This window comes from Tamandua tetradactyla, chromosome X, assembly GCF_023851605.1.
Source record: "Tamandua tetradactyla isolate mTamTet1 chromosome X, mTamTet1.pri, whole genome shotgun sequence".
Lineage (NCBI taxonomy): Eukaryota > Metazoa > Chordata > Mammalia > Pilosa > Myrmecophagidae > Tamandua > Tamandua tetradactyla.
In genome coordinates this window covers 106,921,926-106,932,315 of record NC_135353.1, presented here as the reverse complement: position 1 = coordinate 106,932,315, position 10,390 = coordinate 106,921,926, and positions in this window count along the sequence as shown.

Below are 10,390 nucleotides of genomic sequence, written 5' to 3'. Positions count from 1 at the left end.
CGATTCTGTTTCTGGTATATTGCATTCTGGCAGCTAACAAACTAGAACATCCTCCTGTTATTATTTGTTATCCATACCCCAAATAAAAGGAGCACCAGACACAAGGCTTTCACAATCACACAGTCACATTGTAAAATTTATATCATTATACACTCATCTTCAAGAGTCAAGGCTACTGGAATACAACTCAACAGTTTCAGGTACTTCCCACCAGCTACTACAAAACAGCATAAACTAAAAGTGGTATCTATTTAATGCATAAGAATAGTATCCAGGACAACCTCTCAACTCTGTTTGAAATCTCTCAGCCACTGAAAGTTTATTTTGTCTTATTTCTCTCTTCCCTATTTTGTTCAAGAAGGCTTTCTCAATCCCATGATGCCAGGTTGTGGTGAATCCCAGGAGTTCTGTCCCACATTTCCAGGAAGATTTACACCCCTGGGGGTCATGTCCCATGTAGGGGCAGGGAGGGCAGTGAGTTCACCTGCCAAGTTGTTTTAGAGAGAAAGGCCACATCTGAGCAACAAAATAAATTCTCTGGGGATGACTCTTAGGCATGATTATAGGTAGGCTTAGCCTATACTTTGCAGGAATAAGTTTCATAGGGGCAAAACCCAAGATCGGGGGCTCAGCCTATTGATTTGGTTGTCCCCACTGCTTGTGAGACTATCAAGAATTCTCCAAATGGGGAAGTTGAATATTTCCTGTTTTCCCCTCAGTCCCCCAAGGGGACTTTGCAAATATTCCTTTATTCATTGTCCAAATTACTGTGGGGCATCATATTAACCTCGACAAACCAACAAAATCTCATGTCCTATTCAAGATTCTATGCACTTATGGTAGTCGTCTAAACCGACCAAGCAAGTTACATTAGGTAATGCACTACCCAAAATATAAATTTTGCACTAAATAATACTCATTAGGTATCACACAGAAATTGAAGTTTTAAAATATGGATGATATCATCTTTACCCTGTGTTCTGATCTATCCCAATCCTATCCATTTCAGCTTCATTCATCTCTAGTCAAAGTCTGATCCCTTTTTCAACTTTTTAACCAGTTCTGGTATGGGGTATTGTTGACTTTCATAGTTTCAGTTCTCTAACTCTGAGTCTCAGGTGCCACATAAACACCCGAAGTTTCTGGGAATGGTCAGGTTATATACAAATAGCTCAGTATTTCAGCATTTAGAAATAACAGTTACAACTCCTAAATATATGTGACTGCTCTAAAAGCTTACACTCTAGGTCCCTTTACAATAGACACTCACCTGATAACTGTGCTCTTGACTTCAGTTAACTGAGTTTTTGTATTAGAATTAGTCCACATGAGTGAGGCATGATCATATTTGTCTTTTTGTTTCTAACTTTTCATTCAATATACAGTCCTTAAGGTTCATTCACCTAGTTGAATGCCTCACAACTTCATTTCTTCTTGTGGTCACTCAGTAGTCCAATTTATGTATACACCACAGTTCCCCCTTCCATTCCTTAGTCATTGTTGGGACTCAGCCCACGTCCATCCAGTGTGAACCATGAACACAGCTGCCATAAACACCAGTGTGAAAATGTCCATACATATCCCTACACTCAGTTCCTCCAGGTACATACTGAGCAATAGAATTGCAGGATCACATGGCAACCCCACCCCTAACTTCCTGTGGAACCACCACGATGAAAGGGCTGCACCTCTCAGTTTCCCGGTGAATGAGTAGGTGCATCTTGTTCTCCACACTTTCTCCAGCACTTGTTTCTCTCTGTTCATTTTAAAACAGTTTTATTTGCACATCGTACAATCCAACCTCAGTAAATGGACATGCCTTTACCACCATAAACTATAGGAAGAAATTTCCTTTTCTTCCACAAAGTATCTGTATCCCTCCCACATGCCCCTTTCCTATTGACACTTACTTTGGACATAATGCTTTTGTTACATTCAGTGGAAGCATATTATAATGTCATTGTTGACTATAGACCCTAGATTGCATTGATTGTACTTTTTCCTGTATACCATCCATTTTCAACATCTTGCAATGTTGACATTCATTTGTTCTCCTTTATACAAAAACTTCTTTATTTGTACATTTAATTTCCATCATTGTCCAATCTAGGCATTCCTAAGTTATACTGTCTCAGTATTTATCCTCTATCTTTCCTTCTTGTTTCATCCATGCCCCCATCCCTTCTCCTTCAGTCATACTCACATTCAGCTTCATTCAGTGAACTTTTATTATTGTACTACAATCAGGTATATTACGCTATCCATTTCTGAATTTTTACAGTAGGTCCTGTTGCACAATCTGCATTCTTTCAGCATCAAATGCCCAATCTCTACCCTATTTCTATCTCCTGATAACCTTTATTCTTAACTTCAGCTCTCAAAGTTCACTCATTAATGTTAGTTCATATTAGTGAGACCATACGGAATTTGCCCTTTTGTTTCTGGTTAATTTCACTCAGCATAATGTCCTCAAGGTTCATCTACATTGTTACATGTTTCATGACTTTATTCTGTCTTAAACCTGGGTAATAATCTATCATATGTATATGCTACAGCTTGTTTAGCCTCTCATCCATAGATGGTCATTTGAGCTGTTTCCAACTCTTGGCAATCATAAATTATGCTGTTATAAATGTCCATTGGTGTGCAAATGTCCTTTTGTGTCCTTGCCTTCAGTTCCTCTGAATATATATCTAGTAATGACATTGCTGGATCAGATGGCAATTCTATATTTAGCTTCCTAAAGAACCACCAAATTGCCTTTCAGAGCAATTGTACCATTTTACATTCCCACCAACAGTGGATAAATGTGCCTCTTTCTCCACATCCTCTACAACACTTGCTGTTTTCTGTTTTTGTTTTGGGGGGAGGCATGGCCCGGGACTCAAACCCAGGTCTCCTGCATGGAAGGCGAGCATTCTACCATATTTTCTTTCTTTCTTTTTTTTTTTTTTTGATAATGGCTATTCTAGTGGGTGTCAGATGATGGCTCATTGTGGTTTGATCTGCATTTCCCTAATAGCCAGTGAAGTTGACCATCTTTTCATGTGCCTACTAGATATTTGTATTTCCTCTTCTGAGCGGTGTCTGTTCATGTTTTTTGCCCAATTTTTAAATTGGGTTCTTTGTCTTTTTGTTGTTGAATCAAGGACTCTGTATATGTTCTGCATACTAAACCCTTATCTGTTGTATTTCCAAATATTGTCTCCCATTGTACAGGCTGCCTTTTCATTTTCTTGACAAAGTTCTTTGATGCAAAAAGTGTTTAATTTTGAGGAGATCCTATTGATTTACTTCTTTTTTCAATGCTTGTGCTTTGGGTGTAAGCTCTAGGAAATCCCTTCTTATTACAAGAGTGATAAGAAATCTCCCTACATTTTCTTCCAAAGGTTTTATGGCCTTAGCTCTAATATCTAGGTTTTTGATCCATTTTGAAAAAAAAAATTGAGTTAATTTTGTATATGGATATCCAGTTCTCCAAACACCATATATTAAGAGGTTGCTCTTTCCCATGTGTCTTAGCTTGAATGCTTTATCAGAAATCAATAGTCCAGCACATCCATCAGAATCATCGGCTTCATAGCCTGCCCTGCAGATTTTGGACTCTGTGTTCCCACAGTCACAGGAGGCACTTTTATAAATTTTATATTTGCGAGTGTTGCCTGTTGATTCTGTTTTTCTAGAGAACCCTAACTAATACATCTGGTACCAAGAATGGTTCTTAAGAAGCAGAATTTTAAAAATGGGCTTTTATGAATGGTTTTCTATGCTGAATGGACTCAAAAGCACTAAGGACTCTGATTCCCATAATCAGAATGACATTCCCAGTCCATGGAGTGAGTTGACAAAAGAGATAGTCAAAGTATCACCATTCGATTCTCCTAATGCTTTGCTTGTATGAAGTCAAGCTCTGGGGGATAATGTTTTTTACACCTTTACAGAGTTTTGTGGAAATAAGAGGGATAGAAATGGCTGCTTGTTGTTAGATACACTGCATACATTAAGGAATGAAAGGAATGGGCTTAAGGCTTCAAACGAGAAGCTTAGCAACCATCTGATAGATGTAGATGTTTCTATGGGTATCCTGAAGGAAAATCTTATTTCCTGTAGCCATAGACTTGAGATATCTGAAAATCAGACTCAGAATTTTATTGTTAGAGTAGCAACTTTACAACATAAACTGAAATCTCAATGTTGCATGGTGTCTGCCATTAAAGTGAAGGCATTGATTGGAAAGGAGTGGGACCCAGAAAAGTGGGATGGTGACATGGATTGATGATGATGTCGGGGATGAGGTTGAAATGCTAGGCCATGCTAAATCTTCACTAGATAACCCTGTAATAGTTTGCCTTGAGGACATAACCACCCCACCTTCAGCCTGCCTTGAGTTGACCACCCAAAGTCATCCTGAAGTGATTAGCTCTAGAGTGATTAATACTATTTCACCAGATGAAACTGCAAATGAATGCCCTGAAGCAAATGGCTTGGAAGATATTTCTAGCTTTTTTCATGACCCACCTCCACCACCCCTCATTTCTTCCAGACCTATAACTAGACTAAAGTCCCAATAGGCCCCTAAAGGTGAGATACAGAGTATCATACATGAGGAGGTACATTATACTCCAAAAGAGCTGTGTGAGTTTTCCAATTTATATAGACAGAAATCAGGGGAATATGTGTGGTGATGGATTTTAAGGTGGGGGAAAATGGTTGGAGGAATATAAGGCTGGATAAGGCTTAATTTATTGATATGGGCCCACTAAGCAGAGATTGTGCATTCAATGTTATAGCTCGAGGGGTTAGAAAAGGTATTAACAGTTTGTTTGGATGGTTGGTTGAAACATGGATCACAAGGTGGCCGACATTACCTGAGGCTGGAATGGCAGAACTGCCCTGGTACAATGTAGATGAGGTGATCCAGAGGCTTATAGAGATTGGAATGTTAGAGTGGATTTATCATGCCAAGCCTGCTCTTACACCCCAGGAATGTCTGGAGGATGCACCTTTTACCAGAACAGTGACAAATAAATTTGTGAGACTAGCATCATCATCCCTGAAGACTTCTGCAGTTGCACTTCTCTGTAGGTCAGATATTACTGTAGGAACTGCTGTCACTGAGCTGGAATCCTTAAATACAATGGGGATGATGGGACCCGGAGTAGGCAGAAGCCAGGTGGCAGCACTTAATCACCAAAGAGCAGGTAGACGTGGCTATTATAATAGACAGCAAACTCAAAGCAGGAGTCAAAATTACATAACTCGCAGAGGTTTGTGGCATTAGCTAGTAAATCACGGGGTACCTAAAATACAATAGAAGGGCAGTCTACTAAATTCTTGTTTGAGCTGTATAAACAAAACAGTTTCTAGGTCAAGTGAACAGAAGTCTAACCTGAATTACAAAAACACGGAGTCATGGCCCCTTAGTCAATTTCCAGACTTGAGACAGTTTACAGACCCAGAGCCCCTTGAATGAAGGGGAGGCCAGGTCCCTTTAGGAGAGAATCCTGTTACACTGCCACAAATTTATACTGTTAATCTTCCTCCAAGCCTTCCCCAAGGAAACCAACGTTCTTTTACCAGGGTAACTTTGCATTGGGGAAAAAAGGAAATGATCAGATATCTCGGGGATTACTAGACACTGGTTCAGAAGTGACATTAATTCCAGGGGACAGAAAACATCACTCTGATCCACCAGTCAGAGTGGGGGCTTAAGGAGGCCAGGTGATCAATGGTGTTTTAGCCCAGGTCCATCTTATAGTGGGTCCAGTGGGCCCCCAGACCCATTCTGCAGTTATTACCCCAGTTCCAGAATGTATAATTGGTATAGACATACTGAGCAACTGGCAGAATCCCCACATTGGCTCTCTAACTCATGCAGTGAGGGTTATTATGGTGGGAAAGGCCAAGTGGAAGCTACTAGAACTGCCCCTATTGAGCAAAATAGTAAATCAGAAGCAATACCGGATTCCTGGAGGGATTGCAGAGATTACTGCCACTCTTAAGGACTTGAAGGATGCAGGGGTGGTGATTCCCAACACATCCCTGTTCAACTCTCCTATTTGGCCTGTGCAGAAAACAGATGGGTCTTGGAGGATGACAGTGGATTATCGTAAGCTCAGCCAGGTGGTAACTCCAATTGCAGCTGCTGTTCCAGATATGGTATCATTGCTTGAGCAAATCAGTACATCCTCTGGTACCTGGTATACAGTTATTGATCTGGAAAGTTCTTTTTTCTCATTTTATATCAACTCTCCTGCCCTATGTCATAATGTTGTCCACAGGGACCTTGTGTTGTGCAGCATACCGAAAGAGAGACCACATAATTCAAAACTGCAAGCCAATTTGGAGTCTTTATTAGCTGGCCGGCGACTGCCTCAGAAACTTCCAAATAGGAAGATTCAGAGAGCAGCATCTAGAGGTTTTCAAGGTGTGCTTATAAAGGCTAAAATTAGGTTGTGGTTTTGTAGTTGCTAACAAGCAAGTGTATCATAGAAGCAGAAAAATGCCGTTAACTGTTGCCAAAACACACCCCCGTTCTCAGTTCCCTAACACTGGTTATTGTTTAGCTTTTGGGGACATTCCACCCCAATGTTGTGGGGACTTTCCCTGCTTGGGCTTAATTGATTGCTCCTGGCCCTCCACACTTGATCATTTCACCCTCCCATAAGGCATCACATTGGTCCATTATATTGATGATATCATGTTTATGGGATCTAGTGAGCAAGAAGCAGCAAGTACTCTAGACTTACTGGTAAGGCATTTGTGTGTCAAAAGATGGGAGAGAAATCCAACAAAAATACAGGGGCCTTCCACCTCAGTGTAATTTCTGGGTGTCCAGTGGTGTGGGGCATGTCAAGATATCCCTTCTAAGGTAAACGATGAGTTGCTACATCTGGCCCCTTCTACAACCAAAAAAGAGACACCACACCTTGTTGGTCTCTTTGGATTTTGGTAAGAACATGTTCCTCATTTGGGTGTGCTACTCCATCCCATTTATCAAGTGACTAGAAAAGCTGCTAATTGTGAGTTGGGACCTGAACAAGAAGAGGCTCTGCGACAGGTCCAGGCTGCTGTACAAGCTCCTCTGCCTCTCAGGCCATATGATCCAGCCGATCCAATGATGCTGAAAGTGTCAGTGGCAAATAGAGATGCTGTCTGGAGTCTTTGGCAGGCCCCTGTAGGAGAATCACAATGCAGACACTTAGGATTTTGGAGCAAAGCCTTACCATCTGCTGCAGATAACTACTCTCCTTTTGCGAAACAGCTTTTGGCCTGCTACTGGGCCTTAGTAGAGACTGAACACTTAACCATGGGCCACCTAGTTACCATGAGACCTGAGTTGCCTATCATGAGCTGGGTGTTGTCTAACCCACCAAGCCATAAAGTTGGGCATGCACAACAGCACTCTGTTGTAAAATGGAAATATTATACACGAGATAGGGCTAGAGCAGGTCCTGAAGGAATAAGTAAGTTACATGAAGAAGTGGCCCAAATGCCCATGGTTTCCACTCCTGCCACATTACCTTCTCTTTCCCAGACCACAGCTATGGCCTCTTGGGGAGTTCCTTACAGTGAATTGACTGAGGAAGAGAACACTCGGGCCTGGTTTACAGATGGTTCATCAAAATAAGCAGGTACCACCCGAAAGTGGACAGCTGTAGCCCTATAGCCCTTTTCTGGGGTGTTCTTGAAGGACAGTGGTGAGGGGAAATCCTCCCAGTGGGCAGAACTTTTGGCAGTGCACCTGGTTGTTCATTTTGCTTGGAAGGAAAACTGGCCAGAAGTGCGTTTGTATACTGATTCACGGGCTGTTTCTAATGGTTTGGCTGGATGGCCAGGGACTTAGAAAGACCATAATTGGAAAATTGGTGACAAAGAGGTCTGGGGAAGAAGTATGTGGACAGATCTTTCTGAGTGGGCTAAAAACATGAACATATTTGTGTCCCATGTGAATGTGCACCAGAGGGTGACTTCAGCAGAGGAAGGTTTGAATAATGAAGTGGATAAGATTACCTGTTCTGTGGATATCAGTCAGCCTCTTTCCCCAGCAACTCCTTCAGTTGCCCAATGGACTCATGAACAAAGTGGTCATGGTGGTAGGGATGGAGGTTATGCATGAGCTCAGCAACATGGACTTCCACTCACCAAGGCTGACTTAGTTATAGCCACTGCTGAATGTCCAATCTGCCAGCAGCAGAGACCCACACTCAGACCCTGATATGGCGCCATTCCCTGAAGTGACCAGCCAGCTATGTGGTGGCAGGTTGATTACATTGAACCATTCCCTTCATGGAAGGGGCAGCGATTTGTTCTAACCAGAATAGATACATACTCTGGATATGTGTTTTCTTTCCCTACATGCAATGCTTCTACCAAAACTCCTATCCATGGGCTTACAGAATGCTTTATCCATCGTCATGGTATTCCACACAGCATTGCTTCTGATCAAGGAACACACTTCACAGCAAATGAAGTGTGGGAATGGGCACATGCTCATGGAATTCTATGGTCTTACCATGTTCCCCTTCGTCCAGAAGCAGCTGGATTGATATAATGGTGCAATGACCTTTTGAAATCTCAATTATGGTGCCAACTAGGTGGCAGTACCTTGAAGGGCTGGGGTAATGTTCTCCAGGAAGCTGTATATGCTCTGAATCAGCATCTGCTGTATGGGGCTGTTTCTCCCATAGCCAGGATCCATGGGTCAGGGAACCAAGGGGTGGAAATGGGAGCAGTCCCACTCACTATTAACCCTAGTGATCCACTAGGAAAATTTTTGCTTCCTGTCCCTGCTACCCTGAACTCTGCTGGTCTACAGGTTTTAGTTCCAAAAGGGGGAGTGCTTCCACCAGGAGAAACAACAATGATTCCACTGAACTGGAGTCTAAGACTGCCACCTTGTCACTTTGGGCTACTCATGCCCCTGGATCAACAAACCAAGAAGGGGATTGAATTATTGTCTGGTGTGATTGACCCTGACTATCAGGGGGAAATAGGGCTGCAACTACACAATGGAGGTAAAGGAGAGTTTTCATGGAATATGGGAGATCCCCCAAGGTGTCTTTTAGGACTATGATGCCCTGTGATTAAAATCAATGGAAAACAGCCCAATCCAGGCAGGACTACCAATGGGTCTGAAACTTCAGGAATGAAGGTTTGGGCCACCCCACCAGTCAAAGAACCATGGCCAGCTGAAGTACTTGCTGAGGGTAAAGGGAACATGGAATGGGTAGTGGAAGAAGGTAGTGATAAATATGAACTACGACCACGTGATCAGTTACAGAAATGAGGACTGTGATGCCATTTTGTTGCTGTTATACTATTTAAGTTGGAAGATATCAAGTTTAAGAATGAATATTACCGTGTTCCCTGTTGATTCTGTTTCTCTAGAGAAAAAAAAAAGAATGAATATTACCCAAAACTTGCACCCTATTCTTGAGAGAGTTAGTGTGTTCCCAATTATAGGCAAGATAGTTGAATATTGTTAGGCAAAAGAAAAAAAATGTGTGTTTTAATGTTTTTTATTTAGAAATTAGGCATAGTTTAAGGTGATATATATAGCTGCCAAGTTGACAAGGGGGTGGACTGTCATGGTCAGGTTCATGTGTCAACTTGGCCAAGTGGTGATACTTGTGTGCCTGGTTGGGCAAGTTCTGTCCTGTCTTTTGCTATGTGGACATTTCATAGAATTAGATCATGATCATGTCAGCTGCATCTACAGCTGTTTCATTTGTAATCAGCCAAAAGGAATGTCTTCTGCAATGAGTGAAGCTCAATCTAATCACTGGAAGCCTTTGAAGGAGAATTCAGAAGAGACAGGCTCTCTTCCTGCTTTGGCTGGCGAGCCTTTTGTGGAGTTCATCCAGACCCTCCATCAGAATCATCAGCTTCACAGCCTGCCCTGCGGATTTTGGAGTCTGCATTCCCATGGTCACGTGAGACACTTTTACAAATTTTATATTTGCAAGTATTCCCTGTTGATTATCTTTCTCTAGAGAACCCTAACTATTACACTTCTTTTTTTAATATAGGCATTTATGGCATTAAATTTCCCTCTCAACACTGCCTTTGCTGCATCCAATATATTTTGTTATGTCATGTTTTCATTTTCATTTGTCTTGAGATATTTATTGATTTCTTCCTTGACCCACTGTTTGTTTAAGAGTGTGTTGTTTAACCTTTGAATATTTATGAATTTTCTGGCATTCTGCCGTTATCGATTTCCAACTTCATTCCAGTATAATACCAGAAAGTGTTTTGCATGAGTTCAATCATTTTAAATTTATTGAGACTTGCTTTGTGACCCAGCATATGGTCTCTCCTTGAGAATGATCCATGAGCACTTGAGAAAAATGTGTATCCTGCTGTTGTGGGGTGTAATGTTCTGTAA